This window comes from Amblyomma americanum, chromosome 7, assembly GCF_052857255.1.
Source record: "Amblyomma americanum isolate KBUSLIRL-KWMA chromosome 7, ASM5285725v1, whole genome shotgun sequence".
Lineage (NCBI taxonomy): Eukaryota > Metazoa > Arthropoda > Arachnida > Ixodida > Ixodidae > Amblyomma > Amblyomma americanum.
Genome location: NC_135503.1, coordinates 164,212,484 through 164,225,632, shown reverse-complemented (window position 1 = coordinate 164,225,632; position 13,149 = coordinate 164,212,484).

The following is a 13,149-nucleotide window of genomic DNA, read 5'->3' as shown; positions in this document are numbered from 1 at the left end:
GTGCTCCATGGAGCAAGGCTGCATACACTTGACAGGTGTAGATCGTGGAACTGCGCTTCTGACTGCTCGCGTCTGTTGCTGCAACCATGTGCAGACCTGCTTTGGCATATAGGGTTTGGTTGCGCACGCGCTGCTGTGCCATCCCAGAGTAGGTATGCTGAACCGAGACCACACGCAGCATGAGTTCCAGAAACATTATTCACTCGAGACTTATACTTTGAAATTTCAAATTTCATACATTTGGATCGAATCAGGTACTTTAGTATTCGATCGAATATTCGCGCATGCCTAGTTTTGATGTCTCAGCTTTGACAGCGGATCGGCAGCTGCGATGTATCCATCTCCAGTGGGAGTACACTGAAAGGCATACCAACTGGTATGAAGCAGCTTGGCAGGCAGGTCACATTGAAGCACAGCAACATTCAGTTTTGGTTGTCCGTCAACTTTTTCAATGACCTTTTGGCACTGTCAAGGAAGAAGAAAACTTATTTGTTGCAGCACGTAGCAGAGTTTGTCACAATGAGTGGCGTCAGCACTTTTTGCATCGCCTACACAGTTGGCAAGCAAGCGTCGGCCAGCATTGAGGGAAACCAAATATACTGTCGATATCTCACAGAAGCATCGAGTAATCATCTTCCCTTGTGCCGGTCGGCGCTATGCTGAGTGGTGACTGCATTGTTTGTCTGCCGTAACGTAGGATGCAGTTGAAGAAGTTACTTGGCATGTCTCTCCTCAGCTCCAAGGACTGAATAGGTTTTTGCAGCCATTCCTGGTCAGTTGAAGCCCGTTAAGAGAAATTCGAGAGTTGCTGCTGTGGCTGCTTAATTGCTTGCGCACATTTTTTTCTTGTCCAGTTATGAGGTAACGGGGCAGCTCAGTGGCTAATGCATTCCAACTTTGAAAATCGGCTCACAGGTTCAATTTCCACTTACATACTTACAGTACGGTGTGTGCAAGATGTAAAGGCTGGCAAACTGAGTAGCAATGTAATCCTTGCTGTGCCTAGGCTACCTCAGTGCAGGAATGCTTGCGTGCTGAACCGTATTTTGTTGCCGTAAAGAAAACGGTTTTTGAGAAAAATGTACTTTTATTCATGCGTGTTTTGTGCTGTCACCTGGGAAGGCGAGTAACGGTGTGACAGATAATTGTTGCTGGTTTTATGTTTTCAAGATCTTGCCTGGCACTTCCTTAGCTGATCGCGCTGTTGGTCACCTTCTATGGTTAAATATCTCGCCTGTCGCTTCCGAAGGCGAATCTCCAGAGGCACTTGTTCCGCAGATGTTGATGCCGTTGTGTCAGGTCATAGCAAAATGTTCAGAGGCGAGTCAAAATGGTAAGTCCATGTGTCTGCTTTAACAATATTGAGCAGAAGCAGTCGAGAAAGCATTATTAAATGAGCCACTCATTCCTCTCCGTTTCATAGCAGCTTCAGTTGTGAAACAGTTGTTCAATGGATCGGGACCAGATGGTGCCACCATTACCACCTCTGCGAGAGCTACTTGTTCTTGGCTGCCGATGCTACAGACGACGACGGGGATTTCTAATTCTGATTGAATCGGGCAGGTACATGATCCTAACGTCATATAAGCGAATAAGCTAGCATCAATCAGAGAGGTGCAAATGCATTCCTCCATTTAAAAAAAACTAGGTGCTTGAGATCAGCCCCACAGCCTCTGACTGCTATGTTGTACTAGCTTAAAGGCCCGACAGTCAGCAACAACCAATGGTTCGGCACCCTCATGCCCTCTGTGTATAAATTGTAAAATGGGGGGTTTATGGAAAGTAAACGGGATGGGGGACCAGTGGTGAAAACAGTCCCAAGGTAAGCCAGGTCGAGCATGGACACCCGTGGCAATAGCAACGTCAGTGAAGTGCATGTTCATCTTTGTCTTTACAATCGCCCCTGGGAAGAAGCAGAGCCGTCTTGACGACTTACAGCAACGGCAGTATGGCAGGGTCGTAGTATGGCTTGAGGCGCTGGACATGGACAGTCTTGCATCTGTGATGGTGGATATCGGAGAATGGTTTGAGGGGTTCAACACCGTAGTTAACAAGAGATATTCTCTCTAGGATGAGGTAGAGGCCATGATACTTCGTGAGAAATTCCGAGCACAGACCAGGAGCACTTGACGGGATCCAGAGCCACGTAGCCAGAAGAGAAGTGCAATGTGGTGTGATCATTGTCATGGCAGGATTTCTGGTGATACTTGGCATCAGTCATGAGGGAGGTCAGTCGTCAGGTTGGTTAGGGAGAATTGTAACATGCGGCTGATGGCCATAAAGAAGAAAAGGTATTCTAAGCGTAAGTCCCACATGGAAGTACGAGATCCCAATTCCAGTAGTTATAAGCTATGTGCATAGCATGTCCCTGAGGGTGCACTTAAAGCGCTCGGTGAGGCCGTTGATCTACGGGTGATAGGTAGAGGTCGTTCGATGAATTATGTTGCACATGGTGAGAAGAGCTTTTACAGCATCAAACAAGAAGACGTGTAGCAAGGACGTGTCAGCTGCAGGCGTCAGCCTAGCAAGCAACTCAACCTGCCTAGGGTGCTGACGGGTCAGGATACTCTGCTTGCACAGCTCGTAGAAACTCTGACAGAGGGCAGTGACTTAAGCCCCGGTGTACTAGTCACACGCTAACAGCATCTGACAGCCATCAATAGCACAGGTTAGTCAAGCATGAGATAAAAAATGTTTATCACATCATCCCATTTGTTGTAGAGGCTCGCAGGTTCATATGATGTGAGCCAATCTTCCACATTATGCTCATCGATGGGAGCCGACACAGATAACAGCAAGGTCCACTTGCACAGCTTGAACGTCCTCGGGCATCGCAGGAGTTGGGAGAGTATGGCTGCAGAGTTCCAGGGCCGTTACACAGCACATCCACCAAATATAAGATGAGTGTTTATTGAAAGGAACCAGGATGACGGGAGGAATGGCGATGGCAATACCACTGAGCCATACATTCATTTTCATCTTTGCAAAATAAAGTTCCTGCTCCTCCTGGTGTGCGTTATGACCTCACAGTTCTCATGCTGCAAGCTCATTCCTAAAGATATTTTGTATGGGCAAGAAAAGGGCCTAGAAAATGCCAGGTGCTGTTTGATAACACCTGCCAAGCGTGCAAATGCATTTACAGGGAGTGCACTTTGGCATATTGAGTAACCCATTAGGCTTCGCAGTGCTAAACAGTGCACTGATAGCAAAAATTATAGTGACAAAATGTTTTTTAAAAGTAGATGGGGCTCTTAAAACTTGTTTCATGTAGCATAAATAGAACAAGCTGGAATAGTTTTTAACAGCACAAATAGAAAAGCAATGACGAGCTTCTAGCCTGTCCACAATTCTGACAACAAACAAGATGATGGCGTGCAGCAGAGTTGCATTAGTTGCAACTCGAGCTGCTATTAAATGTGTTTTGTTTAACAGTGTTCTAGGAAGTAAGATAAACTTTAGTATCTTACTGAGTCTCTGCTGGCGAGTCTATACACTAGGCCAGCGAGGTGCAGTGTGCTGTGAGTGACAGCCCTTTTACCATTGCCAGAGTACACTCCCTGTAAGCACACTTAACTACAGAGGTATAACAATTTGGGGGGCACTTAAGTCACATGTAATGCGATAGCATTGCATTTCATGTTTGTCACAATTTCTGTTGCAACATCTGTGTGTATGTCCGTTTTGTTGCAATTTTCGGTCCATCAACCACCATATTTGGACTACTAGCTGCAGTAGCAGGTATCTCTTATGCTGTGACTGTCAGTATTTGCATGTATCGCATTTATTTTTGATTTCAGTTATCTCGATTGCTGGCTAGAAGCTACGTTGCTCACAACCCGGTGGGCAGGTTGTGATGACATCACAAACTCGCATGACCTCTCTCCATAGGTCTGTCGTTTTTTGAAAGTGCTAAAACAACACGGACAAAGAAGGAACAGACATGGACGAGCGCTACTAGAGATTATCGAAGCGCAGAAAATAGCATCACTGGGAAGCACTTGTGTCGGTGCTCCTTCCATTTCATTGTCAAAAAAACTCATTCCTCAGTGTATGAACGTAATCTTGCACATTTTCTGGTTTCTTTCAATCTCGGCAGCTACCCTTTTTTATCGCACACTGTCTTCTGCTGCGTCATAGTAGCCTTTGACCTCTGTATAAACCACTTGAGGTTTCATGAAATAAATAGTTGGAAATAGTGTTCGTCCATGTCTGTTCCTTCTTTGTCCGTGTTGTTTTATCGCTTTCGAAAAATGACGAACGTGCGCCAACTCCGCCACTCTCCATAGGTCTGTGCAGGGTTCTTCATTAGGGGAAGCCAAGTTCATTTCTATGTTTGAAAAAAGCGGCGTGCATAGTGAGCTTTTCATGCCTAATATAAATACAGCTTGATATTTCGCTGATTGATGTTACATACTCGCTCTGATCGTAATCACTTTCACTGTGGGGAGACACGTCACTGTGCTGTACAGCTTATGCACACAGGAGATTCTCTGAGAACTTGTTATCCGCCGCTGACTGGTCCTCACAGGAATTGGGAGCGCTTCCAACAACCACAAGTGGCCTTAATAAACTCTTCGTGACATGGTTGTCACGTAGGTCTTCCGTGCTCTGTAAACTAAGCGTAGATGAGAACAAGAAATTAGCTTGGGGGAAACTGTCGCTTGCCGCTGCACGCGGCTAAGTTTGCAGTCTCTTTGAACAGTCATAATAGCAACACGCGGCCAAAAAATGTTTCGCAGCATAGCCACCGCCATCTAGGCCTTTCCCCCTGGTTTTATCCTCAGACAACCATCTTTGCCGTGGTAAAAGTGAAAAGGAGGGGCCTAAACCATCTCTTAAAAAGCAGCCAATAGCTGCAGTCCGGTTCTCTAAATCATCATACAGCGTCGTGTCCCACCTGTCCCTTTGTCTCTCGTGCTGCGCTGTTTATGGCAGAACATCATACGTGCACAGAAGTTGAAGTTAAACCAACTTTTTTCCAGATGCCGGAACGGATGCACACCTCTTGTTTGGTGTGCGAACCATTGCCTGTACACCTTCCGGAGCGCCAAAAAAGCTATCGTACTTCGGCCTTAAGACCAGCAAATTGCATTCACACCACATGACGGGTGGATGGAATTGCTCATTGGCATTCACCCAAGCGCAGCCTTACGGCTACAAAGGAAAGCTCTACAGCTTCCCAGAAATTTCGTAGTTTTAAGAAAAATTTGTCCTGGTCCAGGATTCAAACCAAGGACCACCGCTTCACCAGAGCAGTCGCTCTACCAACTGAGCTAACTGGGACGGCTAGCAGACAATAGGATGAGAGTGAATTTATGGTTAACTCGAAGTGGGAACAGTGTTGGTCAAACATTTAAGGCAATCCCCCAAGGTGGAGCAGATTTGTAGAACTCGCCAGAGCGACTGCTCCAGTGAAGCAGCGGTCCGGGTTCGAACTCTGGACCAGGACGAATTTTTCTAACCTCTCAATGTTTGCTTGGATTTTGGTCCTACCTTCTTTATTAGCGTAATCGGAATACCAACTGGTCCTGTCAACGTCCTACTAGGAACCTTCTCTGCTTTCTTGCACTCTGTGCAAGCAAAAACGTTGCAGCCGGTCTATCGTGCTCCAGTAAATTATGTGCAACATTTTGTTTTTAAATTCTGTTCTCATAATTCATTTCCTTTGCCAGCTACCTTAATCGCCAGCTATAAACCTCTACTCTAGTCTTATACTCATCGAATTCAGATGTTTCCAAAAGTTCTTGTTTATTTTTTTTAATTTGTTTAGGTGTGAACTATGTGTCAGTGCACTTCATGAAGAGGCCTGGAAAACTAGCATGGTGTGCAGCCACGTTGCCTGCTACGTCGGTTTTTGTAACCTAGGAGGGCATAATTGCAGGAGGCCAGTTGGTGGGAAATTGTGAACAAAAACGGCAAACGAGACTGAACAGAGGCAGGCAGTACTAACAGCTGAACGTTTACTGAGAGATATATATAGGTCAGTCTCATGTAATCTGGAAAACCAAACATTCGCAATGTGAGGGTCCTATAATCTGTGTGTGATTAAACAGCGTAGCATCCCTTGACAATGAGCACGCTCTTGCAAGTGGACGTTTAGACCACTTGGCACAATATAAAATTAATCGCAGGATGCAATAAAAGACTCCAGTTGCGCATAACGCATACGGTTTCAAATGCTTCTGGCCGCATATTTGAGGTTTTCAAGTCTGCTTCCCCACCAAATTGCAGTTTTTAGAAAGCTTACAGGGTGTAGACATGACCACGTCAATGCCATATCTGCCTTAATTCTTGTTAAAAATGTGCATTGTGTAGGCATGGTAAGACTGCATACCTTTTCTGGCTAGTCAGCCCATGGGAAAGGGAGTCTTTTTCTCAGTCTTAATATGGTAAGGATTTGGCCACTGATTTTCAAAGAGCTTGAAAAGTCTGCCTTTTCGAGTCATCCAACTTGTGATAGCGCAATTTCAAAACTGCCGATCTAAAACAACGCCAAGCCCCACCTTTGGGATCAGTCGAAGGGCAATACTTCAATCTCAGCTGAAAGGCCGAACAAACATTGATTAAGATAGAACTAAGTCTGAAAAGTGGATGCAGCCATTTTGCGAAGCTGAAGGGTAAAATTGGCAAAACGTGAGCTACTGAAAAATGCCGCTAAAAGCTCTGCTGCCACCTCAGCGAAGGCTTCGTCAGGCAAAAGTTTTAAAATGATAGAAAAATCATCTACATATATAAAAACCCTAGAAATGAAGCCATGAGTCAACTTCTATTTCGCAAAGCAGTGGCACAACACTTGAACCAATATGAATTCCTTTTCTGTGGACATAAAATATCCCATCAAATGAGAGAAACTGGAGACACTGCAAGAGTTCTGGAAAGGAAACATGCTGGCACTTTTGAGCTGGAAAGTTCTCCATGTGGTACAGAATAAAATAATTCTTCTACATCAACAGGCATGGCACAGTCAGCACCTGGGACATCAGTTTTCAGCACTTGAACCAAGTGGTTTGCAGAAACTGGCTGCCCAGCCAACTTCTTATTTGTGTTAATGTCTGCGCAGTGTGTGTTCTCTCTTTCCATGCACCCCCTTCCTTTGTCTTTGAAGCCATTGCAATCCGAAAAGAAAACAACTATGATGAAAATACGGTGCGCTTTCAGAAAGATATCGGAATTTGCAAGCTTTTTCAATGGCTGAAACGAAGAAAGGAGGATTGCTTTTTTCACACCTTTCTGCCGCACATGGACGGAAACAGCAGGTCCCATTAAATCATTGTCGGGGCTGCACCTGAAAACTCTCACTATTGTTGCGTATACACACGTCAATGGGTCATCTGCGAGAAAAAACTATTCCTACTGTTCAGAGGAGGGATGCATGCAGAGACTAAAGAAAAACTGGCTAATTGGCACTTTTGATTTACTGACTGCGACATGATTACTAGCGCTAAAAAACAAGGGACAGCAAAAAAATACCGACGGGACAAATGCCACCGTAGCGTTTGTCCTGTCCCTTGTGTGCTTTAGCACTAGTAACCATGTCTCAGCCAGTGGACGCAGAGACTTTGCTGTTGCCTCGGCTTAGCAGGAGGCAGCTCTCATATTTGTTGACCCTCCTCCACTTTGAAAAAGCAAGAGGTGGTGCCTCTAATTCCCCATACATTGCCTAAAAAGCTCTCTAACCTTTAACAGGGCACCGTGTCCTGTTTTCATCACTGCGTCCATTCCGCTGGCTTCATTCTTGTAACTATGTGTCAACTCGCCCAGCTCTCTTTACCAAGTGTCTAACTTCGTCTCTAGTCTTAAACGGCATACTACCTAAGAAACATTGCTGAAGCCCACTCAAAGTGAACTTTTGTGTGTCTTATTAATAAACTTGGAGACACGTTTTGCATCATGAGGCACTTCATGAGGATGGGACGGACGCTGCTGGAAATAAGGGTGCGACGTCAGTTGCTGGGTCCGCTTTGAGCCGGAGTTGTAACATGCTCCGTTATTTGATGCAGCCCATGGCATACCCTGTTCCCATGATGGCACGGACCTCTATGTCTGTTCGTAAGGGAGATCAAAATTTCTATCTTGCCGCTGAGCAGCCAACTCCTTGCGTACGATCCTGCTGACTATAGAAGCGATGTCTTCTGGCTCGGGGATTTCGATGCTGGCGACGGTTGTCACATTGGAAAGGCGGCCGAATTTGGGCGCTATCCGGAGTGCTTTAAGCGCTTCAAATGCACGGCACTGCTTTATGACATCTGCAGTCGTAGCAAGGGTGTCGCGTGAAATAAGGAAGTGATACACGTCGTTAGCAATCCCCTTGAGAAGATGCCCTACCTTGTTATCTAGCATCTGCCGGTTGACAATGGGACAAAGTTTCAAAACTTCCTCATTGTATCGCGTGCATGTTTCGCCGGGCAGCTGGGCCCTCTGGGAAAGTTGCTGCTGAGCACGTTCCTTCTTCGCAAGAGTATCTCCAAAGGACTTACTGATTTCTTCAACAAATCGGCTCCAGGTTGTAAGAATTTGCTTGTGGTTATCTAACCAAGTCAGTGCCGTGCCAGCAAAGAAGAAAACAGTGTTGTACAGGCAGGCGGTAGAGTCCCAACGATTGTACTTGCTGCACCTTTCGTAATGTCGAAGCCATTCTTCAATGTTGTCTTCGGCCTCGCCATGGAATGTATGCGGCTCTCGCTGATGGAGCAAGGCCGTCTCTTGGTCCGGTCGCTGTACCCGAGTCTGCGTCGCTTGCGTGGTAGGCATTTGGAGGAATTCTTGAGGCGAGAAAGGTGGCAAACCTGCTACACGGTGGCTATGACGGCGTCCTGGCGACCCAGCACCTCCACCAAATATAGCGAGTGAAATGGCTTCAGTACAGGTGAGAGCTCTACGAATGAAAGCTGGTCGCCGACGGCCCAGATCAGTCTGCGCGCATCTCTCTTCCTCCAAATCCTCGGCGTAACAATTTTATTATTGCTAATACGGTACGTAATTGTGCAAAGAAGACTGGACATGTACAACGAAGCGCGCGCGCGACATGTACAGAGGGCAACTTCCAACTGGTTTGTTTCACCAGTGAGAGCAAGCACAAAGATCGAATGAGCAGACACGTGCATATTTCATGTCACCATTCCGCTGCCAAGAGTGAGCCAGATATCGCATCAAAACTGATACAAAACCCCCAGCACAACACACAAGAAGGATTGAAGATTCATGAGGTAAAAAATAAACTTGGGTGACTTTAAAACATAGCTCAGCAAAAACAGTGTCAATAGGTAAACCAAAAAAAACAACCAGTAAAACCTATTTATTCATTGTAGCAAAAGTAGTGCCAAGTAAAGCAAATGTCAAAACAACTCACAAATACCAAGAGGCCAGTCATCGGGGTAAAAAAAAAATACTTGAGTCAGATACTCGAAACGAAGTCTAGGCCAACTGAAAAAGCAGCCACGAATTTTCCAAGGTATGCATACATGAGTTACAGCAAATTCGCACGTGTCCATCTAAGAATGTTCTGCATGAAGTGGGAAGGATGTTGGAATGGGTAGAGTGAATCTTGTGCGAGCCTGATGGCAGCTCAAAGGAATCCGGGTGTGTGGAGCATGAAGAGATAGCGAACTTGTGCTTGGAAGGTGGTGTCCAGCTGCGACAGGTGGCTGCATTGACATGAAAAACTCGGATAAGAGCATGGAGGAACGAAACACCTGGAGGCAAAAAAAACTGAAAATTGAAGGAAAAGGCAAATGGGGCGAGTTCGCAAGAAGTGTGGAGGGAGGGGGGGGAAGAATGCAGAAGCCAAGGGTTCCAGAGCATTGATCACAAGATGTGCGGGGCATAAGGTATAATTGTTCAATTTATACCTTATGCCGTGCACTTGTTACTATCATTTCTCGGGAACCCTTGGCTTGGGAGAGGCCTTTGCTCTGCAGTGGGTGTAGTCGGGCTGATGACTGAATATTCAGTCATTAAATGTCCAACTATTTTCAGCATGGTAAAAAAGTGCTTCTTATTGTCATCTCAAATCTTTGGAACAATTGGACATTATGATCTACAGTTGTGCTTCTCTATGCAGAAAAATACAGCATTTTGTTTATTGCCAGATAAAATATAGCCAAAAACTTGCAACGTGCCCCCCAAAAGATAACGAGGTTTCAGTCTTGACTTGCTGCCTCACCTAGTGGACGCGACTGAAGCTTTCTAAACAAATGGTGGGAGCACAGCATGTAAGTGAGACTGCTGTGTCCCACTGCTGCTTATGGGCCCTTTAGCATGGGGAACAAAGTGGGACATATATGTCTCATTGTCCCACAGGGTTAAGCTCTCCCTGCTTGATTGTGAACAACCTGCCCACCGTGGCAGGAGGCAATCCGCCTTTTTCTTGTGCTGCCACCTCGCGTACAACGCTTGAAACTCACTGGTAGGGTACTGCGCGCCCAACCCGGCCGGACTGAGTGCCGCTGCGGAGCACGTTTTGTTGGAATCTGTCAACGATGGCCTGTCCTGGGCAGCACGTGGTACCTGGAGGATTTCTAGGGTTGACTGGAGGCTTGGTGCGAAGTCCGAGGCAGGCTGTAGTAGCCCACCGAAGAGCAAATTCTTCAGTATCTCCGATCATCCGGCATGCGATGCGAACACCAGCTAGCAATGGGCCGCCGCTTCAGAAATGAAGGCTACAATCGGAACATAATGTTCAATGAAATATCCCCGATCAGTGAGGTTGGCGTTTTCCGCTGTGTATGCCTGCCATTCATGAAAGGTGGATGCTACATCGTGTACGTCGTAGTACAGAAAACGACTGGGGAGAACAGTTTTCACAAGCTATCATTGTGCTCAAGCGCTGCAGAATAGCTACACGAGCTATAAAAGCACAAGCGTACTCTCAACAAAGCAGCTCTGATAGCATTTCACTGTATTTTCCCACAACACACCGCTGCATAGGTTAAATAAGCATGCGCGTCCATAAAGACGAGCACGAGAGACGCACATTAATCCATTCCGGCGATACCACGCAGAGCTCATCATGGATGATTCGAACACACGCATAACGGTGGTGGTGAAAAGCATTTATTAGGCTATATGTACAGAGAGTTGCTCGGGGAGAGGCCCCTAGTGGGCATCGCCCCTTACTATAGAAGGCGGAGTCCCTCATTTCGGGACCCCGTTGGTCCCGACCGCTGCGCATGTCCGCCGAACCAGGGCCTGTTGGGCCGATAGTTCCTTGCAGCCGAGCAGAGCCGCCTCCCAGTCCTCTCGGGTAGGGGAAGGGGTGATGGGGGGCAGAGAAGGATTTTGCCTGCATGCCCAAACCATGTGAAAGGTGTCTGCCACCTCCCCACAGAATGAGCAGCGGCCGTCAAAAGAAGAGTCAAAGTGCTTGAGAACCGCCGGGCACAGCAGGGTGTTTTCAAAGAGCTTAAGGAGAGTTCGTTCGCCAGCTTTACCTAGTCCCTTCATAGGAACCTGGTAGCGCCGGTGTTCGGCACGATAGAGCTCTGTGATATCTTTAAAAGAAAGGAGGGATTTGATCCGGGTTAAAGTCCTCCCAAAGAACGCCTGGTGCCCGGTGAGTGAGTGCGCGGGCTGCCTCCCTTGCATGCCTTGGTGGCCGGGGACCCATATGATTGAGCGGTGAGTTGGATCGCAGTCGCGAGTACTGTGATGAAGAATTTGGTGAGCAAGTGGAGTGATCCAACCGAACTCAAAGTTACGACAGGCTCCGCGAGAGTGTGAGGATGAATTTAGAGTCGGGATGGGAGGCTGCGAGGGCGATCGCTACCTCCTCCGCATGAGTTGAGCTGGGCGCACTGAACGAGAGGCCGTCCACCTGTCTTCCCTCGTGTGCGACTGCAGCCGTGTACCATCCCCCCCCCCCCCCCGGAGTGGTAGGGGCCTGCAATGTCGACGTAGAAGACGTGTTTCTTTGAGCCACAGTGGCGGTGCAGGGCATCCGCCCGTGCCTGGCGCCGGCCATTATGGTCCTCCTTGTTCATCTTAGTCGGAAGAGGTCGAACGTAGAGGGCGCGTCTCCACAGTTCGGGCACTCGAACCCGTTCCATTGTATGATGGTCATGTTTGATGTGTAACCGGTCCAAGAGGCGGCGACCGGACACGGTCTGAGCGAGACGCGTGTATTGGTTAACGAGATGCGTCTCGCAAAGTTCCCTATAGGTGTTCACCATCCCCAACGCGAGCAGTCGCGCGTTGGAAGTGGAGATCGGGAGGTCGAGGGCTCTCTTGAAAATTTTGCGGAGGACAACCTCCAAGCAATCTTCATGTTTCCGTAAGCGGATGTAAGGAGTCGAGTACAGTAGTCGACTAGTTACGAAGGCATGGGCGAGCCGCACCGCATCCTTACTTCGCAACCCTCCTGGCTTGTTGGAAACACGGCGAACCATTCGGCTCACCTGGTCGCCGACTCTGCAGTTTGGCAAGGGTCGTGTCTACCTTGCGATGCTGATTAATGAAGAGACCGAGTATTCGCAGGTCCTGCGCTTCACGGATGGGGCCGTTGGCGAGAGAGAGCTGAACGGAGATTTTGCATTTCGGAGAATGTCGAATATGCACAAATTCAGACTTGGACGGGGAGCACTGGAGGCCTCAGTACATAGCATAGTGGTCTACTGTGCGCGCCGCTGCTTGCAGGCATTCCTCCATCTCTCCTATGTTTCCCATAGTAGCCCAGATGGTGATGTCATCGGCGTACAGTGCATGCTGAACACCGCCGACACCCGCCAGCTGCGCTGGGAGGTGCATCATGGCAATATTAAGAGAAACGGGGACAACACAGCGCCTTGTGGTGTGTCCCGCGTTCCCATCTCAAACGGGCCGTACTCGGTCTCTTGTATGCGTATATGGGCCAAGCGGTCTGTTAAGAAATGTTTGATGTAGTTGAATGTACGAGGACCGCAGTTGGTCTCGCTAAGATGTTTTAATACGGCGCTGTGTTTAACGTTGTCAAACGCACCCTTAGATCGAGTGCTAGGACTAACTTGTCATTGTGTGGGTGTTCTATGGGTTCGAGAACCTCGCGATGAAGCTGTAAAAGTATGTCTTGTGCGGACTTATGAGGTCGGAAGCTGAACATGGTGTCGGCGAAGGTGTTCTTGTTCTCGAGATATTCCGAGAGGCGGTCACGGACCATCGTTTCCATAAGTTTCCCTA